We start from the raw sequence: 25,580 nt of genomic DNA, 5'->3' as shown, positions 1-25,580 counted from the left end.
GCTAACTTTTAGACATGCTTGCAGAGGTAGTCGGTGCGAACAGGTGGAAGTTCAATCGACTGGAATTGCTCAAGGAAAGTCAGCGGCACTGCATTTTTATTGTTTCTGTGCATTGCGAGTGACTTTGGCGACAGCCACTCGGCAACGTCTCCGGTTTGGCGAACTTGTGAGAAGGTGAGCCTTTTGTTCTCAAATTTTGAAAGCGGTTTTTTGTTTGTATTGTAACTCTGCGTCTCGTTGCATGTTATGTTCACGATAACATCAGTACAACGTGCATGCGCTTTCTGTCTCTATTTAGAGTAACATTGGTCGATCAGCGTAAACTTTTGGATTCGATTAAGCACGAACTGTCCATGTTGGTACTGCGTGTCGAATGTGTTTTGAGATGATTCTGAGCGGGAGATGGTGTTCTGATAATTTGTGTACTACCAGGTATAGTCTAGAGATTTGAAACCATTTATCACACTGAAACAAAGTTGGAAAACTGTTTTGTGTTCATGCATCTGCTGTCCTTAAACTCGACTTTTCGGCAATCATTCGCATGGCTCCTTTGGATCTGGAAAATTGACTACTGTTGCTAGGGGTGCCTGGTAGCAGAGCTCCTGGGGACGCCCAGTGGGTCATTTGTTTGTCCAAGTGCCCAGTACCAAAGGTACCATTCCTGACATTTTTTCTCAGTCCGTTAACCTTATATTCCTTGCAAAGATTACAGTATGTAATCAGGTAGTAAAAAAATTGGTAACTTCTGCATATTTCAGAACAGTTCAGAGAAATGCACATGCAGCATCAGTATTCTCTCGGTAGAATTTCTGAGACCTGGATTCATTTCTTCTAGGACTGTGGCAAGCAGTAGGTCAACTGTACATAAATTTGTTTTCCTCTGGTGCAAAGTAAAGAGTGCAAACGTCATAAGACAAGTCTCTAGTCTGTTTCATTCTCACTGCATTTGGCCAAAGCATAATATGAAATGCTGTATGTTTTATGCCCTAGTTTCCTTTACTTTGAGCAGTAGATATTGACAGTGAATAGCAAGGCAACTCCACTCGCTGACGGTTTTGCCTTCGGCAGCAAAACAGGGAATACCTTACCCCATGTGTTATCTCGACAGACTCAAAACTGCGATGGACAGCTGCGTCCACAGCTGCTATCACCTCCCAAGTGCATGCGCTCGTAAGACAAATAACTCTGGATTGCCATTAACATAGCCTTGCTCATTGCAGTTGCCGATAAACACCTCATAAGTGGTACTATTATGCACTCTTTTCTTTGGCACTATGTATGAGCTTCTGTTCTCGCACTTTTTAGAAATAATGCATGCAGTTTTGAAGTGCGAAAAGGGAATTTACGTGTAACTATATTGTCATGTCAGTATGTTACAGCCAAATTGTACATTGATGTCAGTGCTGGTGGTTTCTTTTCATTATTTTAGGAGAATGTTATAATTTTACCTATAGCAAATAATAGCCCTCACTAATTAGCTGATTTTGTCATGTCCAGTATTTTGATATGCTAAGACACCAAAGCATGATTCAGAATGTTGTCAGAGCTAAAGGCACTGAGTCTTTCGTGTCAGTAAAAAATGTGCTTTATACCCCTGTCACATGGCATTCCTCGAAGGCCTTTCCAGCAAAGGCACCATTTTTCACCAAAGGAGCGAAAGCTTAAAGGAGCAGCGATGCAGCTACACAGTGCAGCCCAAAGGTGAAAGTCGTTCAGGCTTAGCACCCGCTGCTATACTCGAGGTGGCTGAAGTGAGTGTTCTAAAATTAAAGTGGTGTATTCTGTTCATTCGTTGAGCTTTGACAATTTTTTTATTCTGATTGCTTCCTTAAAAGTACTGCAACAGCTACTCTCATCAGCAGGAGCAGGTTTTGTACGTGTATTGCCTTGGCCACCATGGGCGCTCGGTGTTGCCGCAACACTTTCACTGTCTTGAAATTTGAACATAAAACAAACACCTGTACAAAAACCAAAGCCAGACACACCTTTCGTATTTAAAAAAATGTTTTCAAACATTATTAGCTTATCTATTTTTTTTATTGCTTTTACTTTTTGACTTTGGATGGTACTGCGATCACAGCTTCTCGAATGCCGCGTCTTCGGGCTCCGAAGGTCTCGGTTGAGCGCCTTCGCCTCCAAGGCCCTTAGCGACAAAGGCGCAACATTTGTACCGGGTAGCTGCACTCCTTACGCCTTTGGATATGATTCTCAAAGGCCTTTGCGGTGCCCGTGTGACAGGGGTATTAGTGTGGTATGGCTGCTTGAACACCTGTCCCTGGTATCTCACAAACTGAATATGGAAGGGAAAAGCCTCAGGGTGCTTTCCGACGTTTCGACAAGAGTACTTGTCTTTGTCTGGCAAAGTGTTCATCATTGGTGGGGTTTAAATAAGGTTTTCACTTCGAGGCGAAAGGCCTGTTGTGTGGGACGAGGGTGCGATATCGGAAGGGCGTTACGATGGGGAGCGTGAACCTTGACCAGGCATGATAGCTGCTAAAGAAGATTAACCGGTTGACCTGCAAAACTGTGAAAACAAAAAAGCCCAATTCAGTAGAAACGAATCTCGGGGTATGGAGTGTGGATAGTGGGCTTGAATGGCTTTATGTCCAGCCGCAACAGGTGGCTTGGTATGGCTGGCTGCCTTTTCCTGAAAAACTAGGATAAAGGAATTAAGCAGCATGGCAGAATAAAATACCAGGGGGGGGGGGGGGGGCAAAATAATTTGAAGGAAAAAGAGAAAATGAGGGCAGGTTCGGAGAAAAGGCAAAAAGAAGGGGGAGGGGGAGGAGTATGGCAGCCAAGGTTCCGAGAAGTGATGTCAGGAGGTGCAGGGCGTAAGGTTAAAGTATAACGATAAATTAAAGAAAGCAGGAAAGGAGGTCGAAATTATGGGTTGGGAAACCTCTGACCATGTGCAAGGCCTTTTCAAATAATTATGCCAATTCCGGAATGTACAGAGCTGGCCACATTTTGTGCAAACATGTGAGCGCATGGCCGCACTCTTTAGAGGTCCACTGTGTGCGGCGCAGCCGCTCATCGCTGCAAAATGGCGCAAGAGGAGATGCACCTGAATGTGGTGCTTCGTGTCATGTTACACTTCGATGTGTGGCAATGTCAGACACAGTGGCCCAAAGAGCACAGCCATGTGCTCGCGTGTTCGCACTAAGAGTGGACAACCCTGTTCTTGATTCTAAGTTTTCTCTGCATATGTTGACCCCAGGCGAAAACAAGTTGTCTTGTCGAAACGGCAAGCACCCTGAGATTTTTCCTTCCCTTGTTCACTTTTTGAGTGTCAAGAAACCATCTGCCTACTGTCTCTGTACCATGCACTCCACATCTTGTACTGTTATCTTTGTATGTATACACCAGTGATAAATCATTAAGGAAATCAAGGGATTTGTATTTGTAATGCTTAACACTTACTTTAAAGCTATATCATGAGGGTATAGTTGAAAATGTGCTACGGGGGCTTGGTTGTGTGTCGTGACTGGTTTCTCTTTATCAGGGCTACTTGACAGCCACCATGAAACGCAGGCTTTTGAAAAGTCGTTCCTCAAATAAAAGAGCGTTTCCACTGTTACAATGGAAATGTTATTTGCTAAAAACTTCAATCATTGCAGTTCAGGGATTGATATTTTTCAAATAACTAACCTGAAGTTCAAAACCTGCAGAAGGAACTATGTAACTTCTTTCCTGCCTTAAAAACCCAGTACTTATTTGCCAGTTTCAGCAAGCAGAGGTCTGTTTCATGGCACATACTTTCCACTACCTTGCATGAAAATTGTGTAGTACAGGCCCACCATAAAACTAGGGGCATAGTATACTGCTTGTATGCAACTACTTTGGCGTTAGAGCATGCATAGCATGGTCTTAAAGTTATTCTTTTCATTTGCAACTGGTTCATAAAAGGCCTATTCTGGCAAAAGGCATTTAGCAAAATTATCTTCCTCTGAATGCTTCTAAGGATAACTTTAGTTCATTCAGGAAAATAGATATTGACAATATCTCTTAAAGGCATGATTGTCCATATTAGCTCTTGTTACCTCACAGTATTTAGTTTTGTGCCTCCAGCATCACTGACTTGCATCATATGTTAAATAGAGTAGTAAAAAGCTCGCTGTTAGTTTAAACCACAACTCATGATGGGGCTGTGCACTTTTTGTTGTGTTACATGAAATATACTTATGTATGAAACAATTTCTTTCAGCTGCACCTCACATGATTCAAATTCCACCAGAAGAAAGGCTGCAGCACAACATTGCTCACTATCTGTTGCTTTCCCAGCACATAACATGCCATAACAGCACATAGCAGGTAAGATATGAACAAAAACAGTGCATGTATATGTTCCACACATGCATTTTGTGTACTACCAACACTATGATATGATTAACTATGTCATGTAAGGGAGAGCACACAAATCATTTTTTGTACATATTGCAGCATGGTTATTTCAAGTTTTAAACTGGCCATTGAAACGACCCATTATATCACCGCTGGTTACCCGGTGGCACTGGGGATCGAACTCCGCACCTCCTGCTTGCGAGGCAGATGCTCGGACCACTAGGCCACTCCTGCGGTCCCCCCACTGATGTTGCTTACACCAGGTGCTGTTAAAGCCCCGGTATGTATGTTAAATGCATTTTAGAAAACCATTCACGTCCAAAGTACCATTTCATCTTTATAGCAAAACCACAATTCGCCTAGCTAGACAAACCTGCTGCATACAAGCCAGCAGAAGGGTTGCACGTACATGCTTCGTTAGGTAAACATAAAAATCAAGCAGAGCCTGCCCTTCATGGTGCATTATACCCTGATTTTGAGCAATGATCAAGATAGGCAGATGGTCATTTCATTGAACACTTGCATGATACATTCGTAGAATCGAAAAGACAAGTATTATTGCAAAATCTTCAAACAGTGTTTATTCTCAAAGAAAACATCATGAAAAAAGTGTTGGATTAGTTATGGTGCACCTTGTATGGGGAAAGGGGCTCCCACTTTGTGAAAGGCGTAATTTTGGAATAACGACAGCGTTTAGACTAGTTGGGTTACCATGTTTAGATAGTGGATGTGCTCAAAAAGACACTGGAAGTAAGTGCACTGTGTGGAAATCTCTTTCTGTATCCTTGTCTTTTTGAGCGCTTTCACGATCTAAACTTAATTTTGCAAGAGAGCAAAGAAAATGAATATTTAAATTTTGATAATTAAGGATAAAAGATCATGTTACATTGTGTTGCTTAAAGTGTACATTGTATCGCTATTGCTGTATTGCAGCACTTCTGTAGTGGCCTTGCATTGCGGCCTCTTGACTTTTGTTTATATAATAGGCAGTCCTTTCTTTCATTCGATTGCATCACTTTAGGAGTTACTACAGAGTTGCGTGGTAGCGAACTCTCAGATTAACGGTTTGCATTATTACGCCAGCATAACTTGCTAAGTGTTTCACTGCAGTCTTGTTACTAGAACAGCCTCTTGAAAGTATTCAGCCTGGTGGTCATTGAGGGTTACTGCTCACATATCAAAATACCGGATCAGCTGTATGCTCTTTACAGCTACCAGAACTATGGTGCATTTCATGACATGCTGGCTGAAGAGTGCTGGAGCACCAGACTGGGGATTTGGATGAAACAATTTTCAAATGTGTGCTCGGTATCACGCTGTTTTGTTCCAGTTGTGGAGAGGTTTTCTTTTCATATTTGTTCTGTAAAACATTTAAATTTTGGGCAATATGTTGTTGCCTTTATCTTGTGTTCTCTTTGTTGTTGAGGTTTAGTATTTTTGGCACAAGCACTCCACTCTATTACTTTTCAGTATAATTTAAAATTTGTAGGGCACGTCATGAAGAATAAAACTTCTACTTGAATAATCTGCATGTGTTTATGTTCTCATTGTTGATATAAAAACTTAGTTGAGACAGCTTGTATTTTAGCTCTGGCTAGAATTTTTAGGAGAGCCTCAGTAACATAATCACATGACCAACACAAACTCGGTATTATTGCTTGTGCAATGAAAAACAGTTTTAAAATAGTTATTAACAGCTGTCAGTGTTGGACTGGCCTAAAATGTTTTGTGCTCTATGTAGCTCTTCTCTGAGGCAGGATTAATTCATCTGCACCTGCAGCCTGATACCGCCAAGATAACAATTCTTGGGTGAACTTATTTTTTTTCACTGAGCAAACTTGCATCATCTTGAAGCATGGAACTTGAGCTGATTCTTAACAGCTCTAGTGTAGCGAATTTCATTATCCTCATTGCTTAGTTTACATTCACCTCAGGACAATGGCCTTTTCCAGTTTAATTATCTGTGTCTTGCACCAGCTACATGCCACACTATCAGAAATCACCTAATCTTATCTAGTGAGCTTATAATCAGCTATCTCCTGCTATATTTTCCTTAGGGTGAAATTCATTTTGTTGCAATGCACAAGCTGTTTCCTGGCGTGGTGCTCAGCTTATCTGGAATGAAATGCTTGGGAAATGGGTCTCTGATTTCACCTTGAGTAGACGAAATTAACTTGTTCTAAGGCACTCTTTGGCCACAGATGCCCTTGTGCCATTAAAATCCATCAAATTCATTCTGTTGCCCTAAGATACCATTGGTGATTCATTTTCTGCATTGTATGCCCTTGCCAGATCCATTTTCTTCTTTTAATTTCTGCCAGAATACTAACAACTTCCTTGTTCATGCCTGTTATGGTTTCACTCGGTCAGTTGTTCTATTAATAATTATAATCTCTTTATTGAAAACATATTCTGGGCTAAATGGCATCAAGTTTGCCACTCTGCACAATGATATATATGTTTGGTCTTGTATGTCTTTACTTGTGTGGTAATGTTTATTTTGTGCTCACTGTCTGAACAACCTTATTTGCCTATGATATCCTAAGCCCTTCTATACCTATTTTCCTTCCCCCTGGCTCTTTCTCTTTTCAGTCATTCCTCCTCTTTCCTTTACACCGGCCATTGGTCACAAGGCTGCTGTGGGAATGACAGTCAGCACTGGGGCCTTTTTTGTTCATGGAACCTGCACTGCTACTATTAACACTAATAGTACGTTATCAGTATTTTTGTGATACTGCATTTATTGTTATTTATGAAGTAGTTGGCTAAGGCAATGGTAGCAGTGTTGGATATTGCAATATATTATGCATATATCTCAGGTTTGGTTTATGAATGTTTAACGTCCCAAAGCGACTCAGGCTATGAGGGACGCCGTAGTGAAGGGCTCCGGAAATTTCGACCACCTGGGGTTCTTTAACGTGCACTGACATCGCACAGTACACGGGCCTCTAGAATTTCGCCTCCATCGAAATTCGACCGCCGCGGCCGGGATCGAACCCACGTCTTTCGGGTCCGCAGCCGAGCACCATAACCACTGAGCCACCGCGGCGGCTATGCATATATCTCACTTGCAATATATCAGTGAGTTCACTATTACACTACCCTCTATTTCTTTCAGTTCAGTTATTTGGCTATAGATATATTGTGCTGCTTTCCTAGTTTAGTCCACTCAAACTAAAACTTTGCTCTTTGTGTCACAGGTAGAATATACAATGATTGCTGCTCTGTGTCTTGTAAGCAGGAGGCAGTGTTCAATGGAGCCATGAACTTTCCTTGGAATTGAAAAGCCTTTGCCGTATTATGCGCTGAACCACGAGTGTGAAGAGGAAAATGTCATGCCTTGGATTTCTGCAGAGGTGAGCCATTGCGGTGAATCCACCAGCGCGAAAGACAGGGATGAGAAAGGAGACAAGACAGGTGCTGACTCGCGACTAAAGTTTATTCGCGTGAACAGGGAATATATAAAAAGCCAAGCAATACCATAAACCATGCAGTTACAGATAAGCATACAGGACAACATGAGTCAAAAATCGCCCTCAACATTTTCCTGATCGAGGTAGCCCAACTCATTGTGTGTTAACACGATAGACAAAACACACATTCTTCACGGAGTCATAAGATGTGTCTAGCCTCGATAATCTCCCATTTAATCTCTCAATTTACTGCCAAAATGCGTGTTGCCAAAAGGAAAGGGTAGCAGACTTCACATCCCGTGCAGTGTACAGCAGAGTTACCCCAACCACCTAGCCGAGCCCCTACCCTCTTGTGTTCCTGTAGTCTTACATTCATACACCTTCCAGTTGCACCTACGTAAACCAGACTACAAGATAATAATATTTGATACCAAATTCATTTTACAAGGTACATATACATTTCACTCTACACGTGTACTTTTCTCGAGCCACATTCACAGAATTATTCTTAAAATTTTACATACTTTAGACAACGTATTAGGGGCCGAGAAAGCCACTTTTACATCATACCTTCTGGCCACATTTTTCAAATTGTGCGACAATTTATGTACATAAGGTAACACAACTGGTCTTTTGGCATCTCGCTGGCTGGCCCCAGCCTGATTGTGCCGGTCACCGCAAAACTGTCTCAGCTTCTTTAACAATTTATCATATGCTCTTGCAGTAACAAGGTTTTGAAATCCTGCGTTCGTTAACCTTAAAATCTGCTCTTGGAAACTAGTCGTCATGCTGTGAAAGCATAATTTAATCAATTCTGAGCCCGCGCTAGAAAGTGCAGTGCTGTCTTTCACTAGCTTGGAATGGTCGACATGTAGCCAGGTAGCAGCTTAACACTCGCCAGCACACATGAAGTGTGCTGAACATCAAGGTAAGGTCCAGAAACCACAGCTCTTTTTCTTGGGACATTTGCTCCAAGGTAAACCTGAGATAAAGGCCTTGCTCCTTAAACAACTTGAGAAGATGTACAGGTCCCGAACTATCACAACCTTTATAAAAGACCAGAAAATCATCGACATAGCAAAAGATTTTTCCCCCAGCCCATGCACATTCTGGACAATTATTCTATCCACCCTACTCAAGAAAATATTGCTTAGCACAAGGTCAACCTTCGAACCACTACATATTCGAGACTTTAGAACACATGCCGCACTGCGCTACTCTACAAACATGCTCTTCAAATAAATGCTATTCAATAGCATGCTCTTCAGATAAATTTCAGAAAAGGATTCATGCAAAATTATCTCTGGTTATTTGCAAAAGCATCTGTCTACTTCGCATCTTGAAGATCCATTTCTTGTACTCAATTCGCAGTGTGGTTGAGTATCTTAAGAATGACAATCCAGCGGATTGTCTTGTGATTAGTGTCGATGTAGAACTATTTTATTCTATCCCGTATGAAGATCTTGTGAAAAGCTTATGAATGTGAATATCGGAGCACAAAGATGAGCTCGTGTTTAGGAACGGGTGTGTAACATAAGTCTTTTTTGGCACTTGCCTCCTTTTATTTGAAGTGATGAGCATGTTTGTGGAGTATGGCAGTGCGGCATATGTTCAAAAGTCTGCTAAATGTATCGATTCGAAGGTTGCCCCTGTGCTAAGCAATATTCTCTTAAGCAGGGTGGAAGGAATGATTGCCAAGAAATTGCATGGGCTGGGGGAAATCTTTCGCTACGTCTATGATTTTCTGGTCTTTTACAAAGGTTGTGATAGTGTGGGACCTGTACATATTGTGAACTTGTTTAAGGAGCAAGGCCTTTGTCTTAAGTTTACCTTGGAGAAAATGTCCCAACAAAAAGAGCTGCGGTTTCTGAACCTTACCTTGATGTTCTGCACGTGCAATGTGTGCTAGCGATATTCACCCAGGAGTGTTAAGCAGCTACTTGACTGTTGGTCGAATGATTCTAAGCTAGTGAAAGATAGCATTGCGTCCTCAAGTCTAGGCTCGGTATTGGTGAAGCCATGCTTTTACAGCGTGACAACTGGTTTCCAAGAGAAGATTTTAAGGCTAATTAAAGCATGATTTCCCAACCATGCTATTGCAGAAGCGTGCGATAAATTGTTAAAGCTGAGCATATAAGATTGGGCAAGTTTGTCTGACATGCTCAAGATAAGAATGGCACAGCATCAAGTAACGAGGACAACAGGAGAGCACACCCACGCACAAGTGCCATCCTTGGAGCGGATGCAGAATCTAGGAGCGTGTACTTGACATTCAGCGTTGGCAGCCAAGGATCGGGCTCGTTCAATCTTTAGCGTTCAAATCCGTGTTTCCTCGTTTCCTTGACTGTCAACGCTGAATGTCAAGCACGCGCTCTTGGATTTTGTATCTGCTCCAGGGTTGGCACTTGTGCGTGGGTGTGCTGTCCTGCTTTCCTCGTTACTTGATGCTGTGCCATTCTTCCCTTTAGCATGTTAAAAGCTGAAACCCCTTCGCAGGGACTGGCATGATCAGGCTGGGGCCAGCCAGTGAGATGCCAAAAGACTGACTGTGTTACTGTACAGACAATGATTGTTGCAAATTTTGAAAACTGTGGCCAGAAGGTATGACGTAAAAATGGTGTGTTCGGCCTCTAATAAGTTGTCTACAATCTGTAAAATTGTTAATAATTTTGTGAATTTCGTTAGGGAAAAGCACATGTGTCGAGCGAAACGTGGCAACATATATGTGCCTTGCAACCATTGCATGCATTGCATACCATTATCATGTGGTTGGGTTTATGTTGGTGAAACTGGAATGTGTATCAATGGAAGACTACATGAGCATGAGAGGTATTTGGATATTGGTAGGGGTTGTAACTTATCTGCATATTACAAGGGATGTGAAGGCTGCTAGCCATTCCTTTCGGCAACACGCATTTTGGCACTACGTTCACAGCAGATTAACCAGAAAATTATCGAGGCTAGACACATCTTATGACTCGGTGACGAATGTGTGAGTGTGCTGCCCATAGCATTAACATGCAGCGGGTTGGACTGTCTAGATGAGAGGAATGTTAAGATAAATCATTTACTTATGTTGTGATGTAGCTTATGTGTAATTGTGTAGTTTGTGGCGTGTGGCTTTTCTGTATACTCACTGTTCACTTCAATAAACTTCAGTTGCGAGTCAGTGCCTGTTTTGTTTCTTTTCTCGTCCCTGTCTCGTGCTGATAGAATCAGGTACTTGTAGAGTAGATTCACTGAATTGTGTACTTGCAGAGGCTTGTGAAAAAAACGAGAGGAATTTTCTTTCCTTTATGCGGAATGGAAGGTTGAAATTTTTTACTTAAATGTTTGCAGCATTAAATTCTATTCGGAAAGGTAAAACCCACTTTATTGTACATTTTGTGTGCAATGGTGCCGGTGGCTGCATGCAACTGAAAACATTCGTCCAGGTTATCTAGCTAGCGTCCTTCTTCCTTGTGCCACATTTTCTGAAATAATATTTTGTCAGATTTATTTCAATCAGAATTTCTAAGAACATAATGGTGATCACATAATTTGGTGATCACATATGACATAATTCAATGTGTGATCATTGGTATTTTTTAGTCTGGGGCAGTACAATGCGAAGTACATAGTATATAGTAAAATTAAATATGACCAGTCTAACATAAACAAAACTACTTTTTTTAAAGGAAAATTTTGCTACCGAAGTGCTGGAGTGACATGGAATTATGAAGACGTGGACAGTGTGCTGTATTCATGATGGCACGAGAACTTGCGTACAGTGCTTCAGGCAACTGGTGAGTACCTTGGTGCTGTGCTTCTGCTAATGTAGCCAAATTATGTTTTTAATCTAAGAGTGTATCTGAAAACTTAAGCAAAAATTGAGTAGTATTTAGATATTCTTGCACCAGATACCACTGTGAGAATTAGTTATTAATGATGTGTCTCACATGTACCCTTGTCTGCTGAATATAGTAAGCATGGCTTTCGAGCTGAGTGCCTCCGACATACGAAAAAAAAATGGCCACTGGGCTGCTCCACGACGCGTGGAGCAGCCCAGTGTAGCACATTCAGGCTTCATGGAGTGGAGAACGAAGGCAGTAAATAATTTAAGAGTAGAAAACTCAGCACAAACCACAGGACCAGGAAACTGACAGAACACACCGACCCTGATGACACTCATTGCATGAAGGGTGTTATAAAGTTGCCTGTCATGTAGTGCAAGATGGAGGTCGCACAGGACGGGTGTTAAATATGAGTTGATGCAGACACCTGTCATTACGTAAAGCTCACTGTAGAACTCGAGCAAGAAGCAAAGGTAACAGCTGAGCATGGCCACTCTTGTGCTTTCCTCCGCAAGCAATCTGGAATTGCACTTAGAAATCTTTTATGCTTTCTCTTGACATATACATCATTGCTGCATGTGGCGACGAAAAGTACATACCCTTGATGTCAAGTGACAGTGAACTCACATGGCTGGTAACAGCTCACTGAGGTGTTGTGATATATCTACAGGGCACCTCATGAGAACAAAGAGCCCTTGAAGGAATTCTCTCAAAGTTTGTTGCCACATGGACCTCTTCGTAATCAATGACTCTAAAAGGCAAGCCTTCCTTTAGTGTCACAAAAAAAGGCCTAGGACATGGGTCTTTTTGCTTCTCCATTAGTGCCAAAATGTTTGCTAGCGAGATCTTTCGCAGATATATAATTATTTCACAAAATGTCAAGAAGGAGGCTCAAGCTGCACCAAGCAGTACCAGTAAAAAACTTATCACAGCTGTTCAAAAAGCAGAAAGACTCATGCCTTCATCCTTCTTTTGCATCAGACACATGAGGACACTTCGTCTTTCGGGGTCATAATTTTGAAAAGGTTCACATGGCAACGGCCTTTGGTTAAATTTCTGCCAAGAGCCCTTTTTTGAAACTTGAGCGTCCGTTCCTTGTGAGGCACACTGCAGAGATATTGGAATGCCTTAGTGAGCTGCTTCCGGTACGTGTGACTGCATTTTCACTGACATCAGATATTAGTACATTTTCTTGCACATGCTGAGATAATGGAAGCTATGAGTGAAAACATGCGGTTTTGGGGAAGTGTGCTTCCTGGGGCCGTATTCCAAGTTTGTGTCATAATAAAAAGCGTCATAATCTGCCGCAACGGGCATGCCCGGGAACTGGATATAAACTGAGTGCGGGACTTTCGCTTCGTCTTGTCTTGCCTATAACAAATTGGATGGACGATAAATTCGGCAAGCATCTCCCACCTTTTTCAGATGTTACCAATGTTCCTTGCTCGCTAAGTTGTGCATTTAGTACTATGTACAGAAAGGCACCTGCATTGAATTGCATCTGGCCCCCATCCTGAGCTACTTTCTATTTGCACAAAATGATAAGCAACTGTAAAGACTTTCATGCGCACAGTGCCGCCCGGGAAAGCGCATTTTGTCTGCTTCTTTCTGGACCTGTGGTTTTTACTGTTTACTGTTATGAGAAATGAATTTTGGGCAATAAATTATAACAGGTTGGTTCTTGGTGAATGGCTTTTGAAAGCTTCTACGAAAGCCGATTGTTCGATAGCGGATGGTTGAAATGTATTTGTGAAATTTATATTTGGTGTTGTGTGACCACTAAATCAGGATTTTTTTTATGCTTTTCAGATGGATCCGACAGCAATGTGCAGATGTACAATGTGTGTAGTTTGCCATGAAAATAAAACGTATGTACTTGTACTCACCCAAACACTTACCACTCTTTCATTCTAAGCTGCATTCTTTGTACGTGTGCACTACATAATATGCTTAAGGAAAGCCTTGTACATAATACTTATTTCTTTGGCACCTGGATGGCTATATCTGCAGTGAACATTGCGGGCAGAAGCTATACGAAGACGCATGTTCATGTACTACAGAAAGTACATAATTACAATACAGATAATTTCCGCTCTAGATGAAATGACTTCCGAGTGAACGGAGGACGTATGCATACACATTGCGGAAACTTCAATGAGAACAAAACATAAGCATTCGTTGTGAAAAAACGATTTCGATCTCGTGCATAGCATGGCGTAACTTTCCGTTACCAAGAATGTGACAGTCGTCATACGGAGTCTCTGTTTCTGACATTTAGTCCGTACCTCATGTTGCGGAAAACCCTCCGGCAACGCATTACCAGCGGGTTTCTCTGTACTGCGGAGCATTTTTTTACAGTGTGTTTCATGCACAGAAACATTGGGTAGCAGCTTCTTTTCGGTTAGCACGTGCTGCCTCTGGGTGGCTGTCAAGTGGAGCTGAGGCGTAGCTCATGGGTCTTCCTTTTTGTGGTGATGCTGATATGATCGCTCATGAAACAGCCTTAGCTGCAATTGTTACTGTGGCCTTGGGTTTCATGTGCGTCCAATCAACCCGACAGTCAGTCAGCTGTGGTCACAGTATGGTGAACCCAAAATCACAGTAGGTCTGAAACTCACTTCAAACATGGTGCACATGTGTCTTCCAGCTCGTCCTCGTATTACAAAAGGTGCATTGTTGGCTTAGATGTAGCGAACATTGCCTTTCATAGCAAAACTTCTTTTTGAACACACTGCGTCCAGGTTGGAATGCGCACTCTTTTCCTTTTACTTGGCTGTTTTAAATTGACTATCTGGCAGTTCGTCGCAGTGATGTGGGTGGGAATAGACTGCTCATTTCCGTTGTGTTCCCAACAGGAGCTCAGAGGGGTCTCTTCTTTCTGGATCGGCTGCTAGGGGGCGAGTTGGTGCGAACGCGCGTCGTATGGGCTCCCGCCTCAAGTATGCTTGGCCACGGTCAAACCGTCTGCACCCACTTGCAAGTCACGCCAATTGACGCCGTAATTCAAGGCCGTCACGTGGATACCCCCGCAGGTGGACACCATAGGCTGCTGTATGTGGCAGTGGAATTGCAGAAGCATCAGCAACAAATATGATTTCGGCGTTCATGTCATCCACATTCAAAGCAAACCTGAAATCATTATTCTCCAAGAAGTGAACAACAACCCCAAAGTGATTGGCCACGACACTTGCGTGGATGGCAACTACAAAAAGGTGGCCACACTTGCAAGCAAATTGGTAACGGCAATCAACCACACCATTTCCTTCACTGAAATCAAGCACATTCTCATTGAAATTATTTTGCGCGGCCGACGCCGAAGACATAGCAGCATATTCACCATAAATCTGTGCAGTCCCCATCGTGACCGCAACACCAATTTCGAATCCCTCATTAAGGAGGTGAAGGCTCGGGCCGGAAAAAAATCGCCTGCTCATTGCAAGGGATTTCAATGCACCCCATCGTACGTGGGGTACCCACGCAACACCGCCAAGGGCACCTCACTTATTGAGGCAGCGACGCACAACCACCTGATCCTGCTCACAGGCTTCTGCTACCCTACTCGCTAGGGAAACAGCGTTAACAGAGATACTTGCCCCGATCTGGCGTACGCGACAGAGGGTCTGGAAGCGACTTGGTACAACAGAGGGCTGAGCTTCGGCAGTGACCACTACGTCTGCGAAATCGCCACTGGAACAGGCATCTATAAGCGATGTCTCCAACAGCCGAAAATCACCGATTGGCATAAATTCCAGAAAGAGGAAACCGCATCAGCTACTCAGGACGTTCAAGAATAGCTTCCCTGCATGAAGGAGGAATACGACCGACACACTAAACACATCGCGGAGAGTGATGAGGCTCCGGATATAGACCGTCACTTCTTGAATCTATGGAAAGCTCGACGGAGCCTTACTTGACGCTGTTAACGCCAGAAGCATAACCGCTGCCTGAAACTTCGCCTAGCCTAGCTAAACAACAAAATTCAAGCCTACACTAAACAGCTCACTAGTAGTAACAGGAAGCAAGACGATCGAGGGGATCCTGCACGCTGAACCTGCCACGGACATCGAGACAATAGACCGAGTGTGGGCTTGGCATGTGGGCAAGCCCACTTCGGGCCTGGTTCCCCTACCGGATTACTCAGGGCCAGAAAACCCACAGCTCGATGCTTCCATAACTGAAGCGGAGGTCTTCGCAGCGGCCTGTTCTTAAAACAAGAATACTGTCCCAGGACGCGATCAACTCACGAACGCGGTCATCCGCAACGCTTCAGACAAGCGGATACGAGAAATGACTCATTACTTCAACGAGATCTGGGTGACCGGAACGATACCCCGGGAGTGGAAGCACGCATAAATAATAACAGTCCCCAAACCACGCAAGCCCCCACACCTGGACAACCTCTGGCCCATTTCGCTCACGTCGTGAGTGTTTAAATGGTTTGAGCGAATCGTACATACCCGACTGACAGAGCACTTGGAGCGCGAGGAACTTTTTCCGGACATCATGTTCGGTTTCCGGAAGCATCCCTCTGTACAGGACATCATGCTCTAACTCAAGGAGGATATCCTGTACCACATCTCATCCAAAAACGAGGGAATTATGCTGGCTGCAGACACTGAAGGAGGACCACTACGCTCCATAAATACAATGACACTAGTGAAAGGAAAGACACACGCAAGAGAACTGCGCGCCACGTCACACATCAGATAAGAATCCGCGGAATTGATCTTCCGTGCAGCACTCAGTGACGCCGGGGGGCAGCATGTTCCACTAATTGATCCAAGTCCTTGGAAAGAACGAGGTTTTGTAAATATCTGTCCTACATTTAATATCTGTGATTTTCCGTAGAAGATCAAGTCGTCTAGAAAAAAAAAGAGGTTGAAGCAGTTACCGGCCTTTGTCAATGCTCAGCTTTCCAAAATGGATAACATCAGTCACGAGGCTATCCTCACGAGCCTCGGAGACTTCCGATGCGGACAGAAAATGCTCCACTACGTGCAGAATTTCCTCACTGACCGAACAGATACCATTAGCGTGGGCGGACTCAAGTCTGACGAACGGCCCTCCCCACGCAAAGGCACCCTGCAGGGTTCGATAATCTCGCCGCTGCTGCTAAACGTTGTTGTGCTCGCGCTTCCTGCGGTGGAATTCGGCGAAGTGGGGCATGGGGAGGATTCCATGAAGACCACCGCGAGGGTGGGTGAGCCCTCTGTGGGAGACGTGACAGCAGGACTGCCAGAGGGAACGACGACAATAGCGTCCCCACGTGTTCGAACAGGCATGCCGGAGGCAGCGAAGATAGCGTCCCCGCGTGTTCAACAGGAATGCCAGCGACGACCATAAGCGTATTCGTTCCGGTCCTCGCCACGACGAAGTGCGGTATCAGTGTGGTCCCCTTCAGTCACGCTGGATTTGAACAATTGCCCGAGTGCCGCACATTTGACAGAGCTTCCGCGTTCCGGTCACCAGTACAAGATCTTTCGAGACATGCTGGGAGACAGCCTGCATTCCTGTGTCATGCCGGTGCCCTCCGGACGCACGTGCGCGGCCACTTGGAAGCCGCGAAGACGACAACGTGACCGAGTCCTGTTCCTTCTCCCTCGACCGAGCTGCAAAGAAACATCAGGACCGCCCTGCCGTGGGTGGTACCATCAGTGCCATCGTGTGATTGGACATCATTCTTCGAACTGTATTCCCCAGCTAGGGATCTGGGGAATACGAAGAGTATTTAAGGAGCTGCTGGTTTGATGCCAGGAGAGAGCCCCCCTTCTTGAGAGGTATCAGAGACTCCCGACTCCTAAGAAGCTCTCTTTACTGAGAAGCACTCTCAGTTGCCCGTACTTGTACATAATGTAAATAGTCCTTGTATAAAGTTTTCCAAGTTTTCTTCCTCCGATCGTCCTCGTCTCTTCTCCGACCCAGTCACGCTACCTGAATCCCAACAACTGGTGGCAGCGGCGGGATGCTGCTACCTGAGATCCAACAACTGGATGGCAGCTGTGGGACGTCAACGTGAAGTTACCGGCTCCAACAGACTTCGGCAGCTACGGGACTGACAGGCGTCAGCTATACCTTGGAAGGGTGAGTGCCCAATGTTTTCCGTTCATTTCGCCTGACCGTACTAGCACAGGCAGATACTAGGTGCGGATTCCTGTTGTCTGGGAAATTGATTTAGGGAAACTGCTTTGTCCACTTCAAGCTAGGGCTTTTGTTTTAGTGGGCTAGCTAACGCATGGTGGAACTCACGATGGAGACGTTAAAAGTACAGGAGCTGCTCGAAATTTGCCAGGAGCTGGGGATTTCGCTACGTTCTGCGAAAAAAAAAGGAATTCTCGAGGTTATGCGGCAGGAGGAGGTGACTACTGAGTAGGTCGACGAGGCTTGGGAAACGATTGTTGGACGGAAAAAAGATCAGAAAAGACGGGAGTTGTGCGAGCAGAAAGAAAAAGAAGAGCTTCGGATGGCTCAAGAGAGACGGGAGGTCCGTGAGGCAGAGGAAAAAGCGAGAGAACATGCTCGAAAAATGAAGGAGCTCGAAATCGCGTCGAACGGAGGGAATATGGCGCGTCTTAGCCCTGTAGCTTCGGTAGAGGAGCAAGGGAGGCAGAGATTGCAGGATCTCGTCTCACCATACCGCGTGGAAAGCAATATTGCACTCTTTTTGGTAAATTTCGAACGCGCATGCGGGAAGGTGCACATCGACAAGAGCGCTTGGTCTGAGAAGTTACTTCCTCTCCTTCCGTGCCAGGCTGCCGAAGTGGTGGCTCTCCTCTCACGGGAAGAGTATGTTGACTACGAGAAGGTAAAGAGCGCACTGCTTAGAAAGTACCGGCTTTCTGCTGAAGCCTTTAGGCAGCGATTCAGGCAGGTAAAGAAAGGCGGAGAATCGCATACTGACTTCGCGTACCGGCTTAAAGTCAACTTAAACGAGTCGCTCAAGACCGCTGAGGTGCATGGAAGTCATGACAAGGTACTGGAGTGCATCGCACTAGAGCAGTACTATAGCGCGATTCCAGAAGATCAGAGGATATGGCTGCAAGATAGGCTAACAGATATAGACCTAGACAAAGCAGCACAGCTCGCAGACGAGTATTACGTTCGCCGAAACCTCCAAAGCAAGGCAGGGTACGATAACAGGTTACGAAAGGGAGAAACCTATTTAAAGAGAATTCCCGACCGAAGGGTGCCACCAGCACGCCGAGATCGCCGAACAGAGGAAGCGGGATCAAAAGGAGGAGGTAGCGCAAACAAGATGGAGTGACCCAAATCTGCCGATTCGCCGAAACAGCAGGCGCCTGGAGCTCGCGCGTTTGAAGCGCGAATGCCCATTGTCTGCCATAATTGCAACAAGGAGGGTCACATCTCAGTGAACTGCAAACAGCAAAGGATGGCGTTCGCGTGCATTCGAGAGTCGGAGGAAAACCTTAAATTGCTGGAGCGATACATTCGGGACGTGGTTATAAATGGCAAGAAATTCAGGGCACTGTGGGATTCAGCGGCTACCATGGATGTTGCTCACCCGTCCTGTGTTTCCTCCACGGACTTCACCGGCGAATGCGCCTGGATTAAGCAGGTCGCCGAAGAACAGAGTGCATGCTTGCCTGTAGCGAAGGTGACCCTAGAAGGGACTTTTGGCAGGCTAGACACAGAAGCGGCAGTTAGCGCAAACTTGCCGACACACTTGCCCTACCTGTTTTCGAACAAATTCGAGCAGCTGCTGAAAGAGAAAGGTCTCTCTTTCACCTCGGACTTTGCTTGCACGGCGCTAACACGTTCTCGAGCGCGAAAGCTCGCAAAAAAACTCGACTGCGCTCCGATAAATGAGCAGGCACCGAACCACTCTCCCGACCAGCCGGGGGATCCTTGCAGAAAAACTGATCCGTCTAAACCGCATGAGCATGACCATGAAGGTGTTCCCGAACAAGCGGTAGCTCATGAAATACAAGGAACTGCCGATTCCGTACAGAATGCGGCAACAGGAACCAACGCGAAGGGTTCGACATTAACACCTGTTTCGACTTGTTGGGAGGAGTTGACTAAGGTTGATAGGAAAGCACTTGTTGCAGAGCAGAAAAACGACCCATTGTTAAGAGCTCTAAGAAATAAGATAAGCGATGGAGTCGCCTGAAAAAACATCCGCTTTCATGAGAAATCAGGCCTTCAGTACCGAATATACTGTGACTCAAAGGACGCGCATATGAGCAACTCCTAGTGCCTGAGAAGTACCGGCGGCAGCTTCTAGAGCTCGCACACGGAAATGCATGGGCGGGCCACCTGGGCATAAAGAAAGCAAAAGCTATATTAGCCCTCGAATATTACTGGCCTCGCTGCTGGAAAGATGTGGAACAGCTTGTTAGATCTTGCGACGCCTGCCAGCGGGTCAGCAAGTCGACGGATGAATGGAAAGCACCAATGACACTTGTTCCCATAATTCCAAAGCCCTTTCGGCGTCTTGTAATAGATACTGTCGGCGCACTGCGAGCGTCCAACTCTGGCTGTCGCTACACTCTGACCTCACTGTGCGTGGAAACCAAATTTCCCGAGGCCATTCCCTTGATGGAGCTAAGTTCCGCATGTGTTGTAGATGCCCTTTTGTCAATTTTCTCTCGCGTGGGGTTCCCTGCAGAGATACAAAGCGATAACGGGAGCGTGTTCACAAGCTGCTTGACAAGAACGTTCTTTGAATGGTGTGGGATTAAAATAATCCGCAGTTCCATTCACCACCCTCAGTCAAATCCAGTCGAGCGTATGCACTCAGTGCTAAAGCGGATACTTAGGTCTCTGTGTTTTGAGCATAAAGTAGTTTGGGAAGGCTGCATTCCAGCAGCACTCTTTGCAATGAGATCCGTCCCCCACGAAAGCACGGAATTTAGCCCCGCTGAACTAGTCTACGGGCGTGACTCGAGGACCCCATTGCGCATGCTAAGGGAGTCATGGGAGGGTTACGGAGGGGATCCCTGTGTAGTGGAATACGTTCTGAAACTACTGCAAAGACTTGCGAAAACCAGAGACCTCGTGGAAGCAAATGTCAGAGCAGCGAAGTCACTGTCTAAAGTGCACTACGACAAATCGGCACGCAAGCGCACCTTTCAACCTGGTGACCAGGTGATGCTGCTGAGTCCGTCAAAAGGGAACAAGCTTGAGGTGCAATGGGAAGGGCCAGCTAAGGTGGTGTCCAAGCTTTCGGTCATCAACTATGAGGTCAAATTTAAGAACAAACACAATCGAATAATACACAGTAATTTGATGAAGCCTTATGTGCAGCGTCAGGCCATTGTTAAACATTGCGCTGAACATGCAAGAGGAAGAGACCTCGGGCATACCTTATGTCCCTCATGAGGACGAGCAAGCAGCCAATGAGCTGCTAAATTCAATCCACAGAGAGCCACGTTTGACAGAAAAGTCAACGAAAAGACATGAAAAACGTCGTCCGCGACATTCAAACAAGGGGTTTTCAAACAAGCCAGGAAAAATAACCCTCATCGAACACGACATTCAGCTGTCCAGCGAGCAACCAATCAGGTAACATACCTAGGAGTTCGTTTCCTTATTTCGGCCAAGGATAAGTAAGAGCGAGTGGTGTAACGTACCTTGACTCTAGGTATTGGGGCGGGCAAAATTGAACGCCTCGTCGGCCAAATCAAGTCACCTATTCCCGTACCACGTGCCCTCTAAGCACCAAACTGATTTCGTTTAGCGAATATTTTTTCCTATCCAAGTGCGCCTCGAGCGGGAGCACACGCCTTGGACAGGTGCCCTGTCAATACTACTCGTCGGGAGACACCATATGTTCATTCAGGCAAAAAATTTGATCTCTTCAAGTTTTAGTTAAAGTTTTTTGGTAAGTGCAGTTTTGGCCCTGAGTTTTGGTCTGGCGGGATGAGTGGGTTCTGAGGGCACGTGCTTTTATCAGGTGTGGTTTGGCATCTGTGATCCCTTTTGGCTAGCATTGCAGAGAATTTCCCAAAACGGCCATCTGACGAGGGGAAGCAATGCCGAGCTTCGGCACTAAAGGCCTCAGAAGACTCCCAAAGAGCATCTGGTTACTGGCACGCCCAGTCAGCCGAGCTACGTGCGAACAGTTCATCTTCAGGGCGCAATATCTGCCGGCGGGAGTGCTGCTGTGCTCGCGCTTCCTTCCTGCTGTGGTATTCGGCGAAGTGGGGCATGGGGAGGATTCCATGAAGACCACCGCAAGGGTGGGTGAGACTCTGGGGGAGACGTGGCTGCAGGACTGCCAGAGGTAACGACGACAATAGCGTCCCCACGTGTTCAATCAGGAATGCCGGAGGCAGCGAAGATACCGTGCCCGCATGTTCAACAGGAATTCCAGCGACGATCATAAGCGTATTCGTTCCGGTCCTCGCCACGACAAAGTGCGGTATCAGTGTGGTCCTCTTCAGTCACGCTGGATTTGAACAATTGCCCAAGTGCCGCACTTGCGACAGAGCCTCCGCGTTCCGGTCACCAGTACAAGCTCTTTCGGCACCTGCGGGAAGACAGCCTGCATTCCTGTGTCATGCAGGTGCCCTCCGGACGCACGTGTGCGGCCACCTGGAAGCCGCGGGAACGACAACGTGACCAAGTCCTGTTCCCTCTCCCTCGACCGAGCTGCGAAGAAACATCAGACTGCCCTGCCGTGGGTGGTACCAGCAGTACCATCGTGTGATTGGACATCATTCTTCGAACTGTATTCCCCAGCTAGGGGTCTGGGGAATACGAAGAGTATTTAAGGAGCTGCTGGTTTGATGCCAGGAGAGAGCCCCCCTTCTTGAGAGGTATCAGAGACTCGCGACTCCTAAGAAGCTCTCTTTACTAAGAAGCACTCTTAGTGGCCCGTACTTGTACATAATGTAAATAGTCCTTGTATAAAGTTTTCCAAGTTTTCTTCCTCCGATCATCCACGTCTCTTCTCCTGCCCAGTCACGCTACCTGAATCCCAACAACGTTGCCGTGATCTCCCTCGCATGCATGCTCGCCAATCAGCCTGGCATCAATCGTGCGCTCCACGCCGTCGATGTCATGGTCTGGACAGCCACTCATTCGGCAGGTGAGAAGGGAGCAAAAGTACAACAAGCCATGCACACCATCGAGGATTTTGCTCGACAGTGCAGGGTGATCGGCGCCCCTGAAAACTCAGAATACATTCGCGCCCATAAAAAGCTCTTCAAAAAGGAGCAAATCAGTCTTTACCTGCAAGACCACGAACAGCGAGAGGTCCAGAATATCCGCATCCTTGGCATGTGGAATGTCAATACACCATCACAGGGCGCGCCAGCTCCACAGACAAGATCTCCGGGATTATCCGCCGCATCACCAACCGGCTGGGCGGTCTTAAGGAATGGGACGAACTACGCGTGGTGATAGCGCTCATCATTCCACGGTGGACACACAGCCTGCCCTTCCACAACCACACCAGGACGTAAGAGGAGAAAATGAAAGTCCAAATTCGCAAGGCTTTTGAAATCGCACTCGGTCTTCCGAACTCTGCCCGAAACGGTGCCATCGATGCCATGGGCGCCTTCGGTACCTATACGGAGCACAAGGAAGCCATAATAACTGCTCAAGAACGCCGCCTGTGCCTCGGCTGTACAGGCATCAGGACACTTCAGCGGCTAGGACGTCACCCACACATTCATGCAGCACAGACTAGGCAGCCATTGACCACCCGCGGAGAGTATCACGTCCCCCGAATTCCAACCAATATGGACCTCGTACGCCACGGTGCACGATGAAAGGCCCGAACCGAGCAAACACAACATAAGGTCATACGTCGCAATGGAAATATTCTTTACAATGACGCCAGCCCCTGCCAAAGTCGGTCGGCAGCGGTAGCAACTGTCACAACCAACCTTGCGGAGGAGATAGCCAGTGTCACGGTTCAAAGCTAAAACAGCATAGCGGACGCTGAGGAAGTCGCAATCGCGCTTGCCATCAAGCACGCTCACACCACCGAGCGAAATACTACAATCATGTGCGACTCGCAGCAAGCCTGCAAGGCATACCTCAGTGGGGAACTCTGCCATGCGGCCGCCCACATCATGAAGAATCGCACTCCCGCTACACACACCCGTCACAGTATCCTGTGGATCCCTGCCCATCGAAAGCACGGAGGGCATTGAGGCGGCTGACAGGATAGCTCGAGGCCATACATTCCAAGCCCTGTAGCCATTCACCTCCGAACATTCGTCTCCACTAACACACGATGAAATCATAGACTACCAGCGTCTTAGTCGCAGGAAATATGTCATCATCATCATCATCATCATCAGCCTTACTACACCCACTGCAGGTTAAAGACCTCTCCCATGTCTCTCCAATTAACCCTGCCCTTTGCCAGCTCCATCCATCCTTTGCCTACAAACTTCTTAATCTAATCCGCCCACCTAACCTTCTGCCGCCCCCTGCTACGCTTACTTTCTCTTGGAATCCACTCCGTTACTCTTAAGGACCAGCGGTTGTCTTTCCTTCGCATTACATGCCCCGCCCAAGACCATTTCTTTCTCTTGATTTCGACTAGGATGTCATTAACCCGTGTTTCTTTCCTCACCCACTCTGCCTGCTTCCGGTCCCTTAGCGTTACATCTATCATTTTTCTTTCCATGGCTCGCTGCGTTGTCCTTAACTTAAGCTGAACTCTTTTGGTTAGCCTCCACGTTTCGGCCCCGTAGGTGAGTACCGGTAAGATAAAGCTGTTGTACATTTTTCTCTTGAGGGAAATTGGTAACCTGCCACTCATGATCCGCGAGAACTTGGCATATGCGCTCCACCCCATTCTTATCCTTCTAGTTATCTCCCTCTCATGATCCGGATGAGCTGTCACTACCTGCCCTAAGTAGACGTATTCCGTCACAACTTCCAGGCTCTCGCTGCTAATTGTGAACTGTTGCTCCCTTGCTAGGCTGTTCAACATTACCTTGATTTTCTGCATGTTAATTTTTAGATCCATCGTTCTGCTCTGCTTGTCTAACTCATTGATCATGATTTGCAGTTCACCTCCTGAGTGACTCAGCAAGGCAATGTCATCAGCGAATCTCAGATTATTTAGGCATTCTCCATTTTTTCTTATTCCCAACTGTTCCCAATTAAGGCCTCAAAATACCTCCTGTAAACATGCGGTGAACAGCATTGGCGAGATCGTGTCTCCTTGCCTGACGCCCTTCCTTATTGGAATTTTATTGCTGACATTGTGGAGGACTATAGTAGCTGTGCAGTTGCTATATATATATCTTCCCGTATTTTGACATAAGGCTCTTCTACCCCCTGATTACGCAATGTCTGTATGACTGCTGAGGTTTCCACAGAGTCGAATGCTTTCTCGTAATCAATGAAAGTTATATATAGAGGTTGGTTATATTATGCGCATTTCTCTATCACCTGATTGATAGTGTGAATATAATCTATTGTGGAACATCCTTTACAAAAGCCTGCCTGATCATTTGGTTGATTAAAATTTAACGTTGCCCTAACTCTATTAGCGATTACCTTAGTAAATACTTTGTAGGCAACGGAGCGCAAGCTGATCGGCCTGTAATTTTTAGAGTCCTTGGCGTCTCCCTTCTTATGAATTAAGATAATGTTTGCATTCCTCCAAGCTTCTGGTACAGTCGTGGTCATAAGGCATTACGTATACATGGTGGCTAGTTTTTTCTAGCACAGTACCCCTCCATCCTTCAACAGATCTGTTGTTACCTGATCCTTCCCAGCTGCTTTTCCCCTTTTCATTGCTTCTAAGGCTTTCTTTTGCTTCATCTTTCGTTACTGGTCGGGATGACGCATTACTGTGCACTGCGGTCTTTCTCATTAACGCTGTGATTAAGTTGGCTACTGTACAGGTCTGTGTAGAACTCTTCGGCTACGTTAACTATCTTATCCATATTGCTAATGACATTGCCCTGCTTGTCTCTGAATGCATACATCTGGTTTTTACCTATGCCTAGTTTCCTCTTCACTGCTTTTAGGCTACCTCCGTTCGTCAAAGCATGCTCGA

The 25,580-nt window shown here is 45.8% G+C and overlaps 1 long non-coding RNA gene across 2 annotated transcripts; it reads left to right on the top strand.

The window, feature by feature from the left end:
* Nucleotides 1-463: 463 nt before the first annotated feature.
* LOC144097557 (uncharacterized) lies at nt 464-13,479 on the top strand. Of its 2 annotated transcripts, XR_013307058.1 has the most exons (6): nt 464-652; nt 4,208-4,314; nt 4,444-4,624; nt 7,586-7,700; nt 11,435-11,542; nt 13,400-13,479. It is a non-coding gene; the product is annotated as an uncharacterized LOC144097557 (long non-coding RNA). The 2 variants fall into 2 exon arrangements; XR_013307059.1 differs by lacking the exons at nt 7,586-7,700; nt 11,435-11,542; nt 13,400-13,479 and adding an exon at nt 6,937-7,108.
* Nucleotides 13,480-25,580: the final 12,101 nt, after the last annotated feature.

This window comes from Amblyomma americanum, chromosome 7 (genome assembly GCF_052857255.1).
Source record: "Amblyomma americanum isolate KBUSLIRL-KWMA chromosome 7, ASM5285725v1, whole genome shotgun sequence".
NCBI classification, from domain to species: domain Eukaryota; kingdom Metazoa; phylum Arthropoda; class Arachnida; order Ixodida; family Ixodidae; genus Amblyomma; species Amblyomma americanum.
The sequence above is the reverse complement of the archived record's forward strand: the minus strand, read 5'-3'. Positions and strand labels throughout refer to the sequence as shown.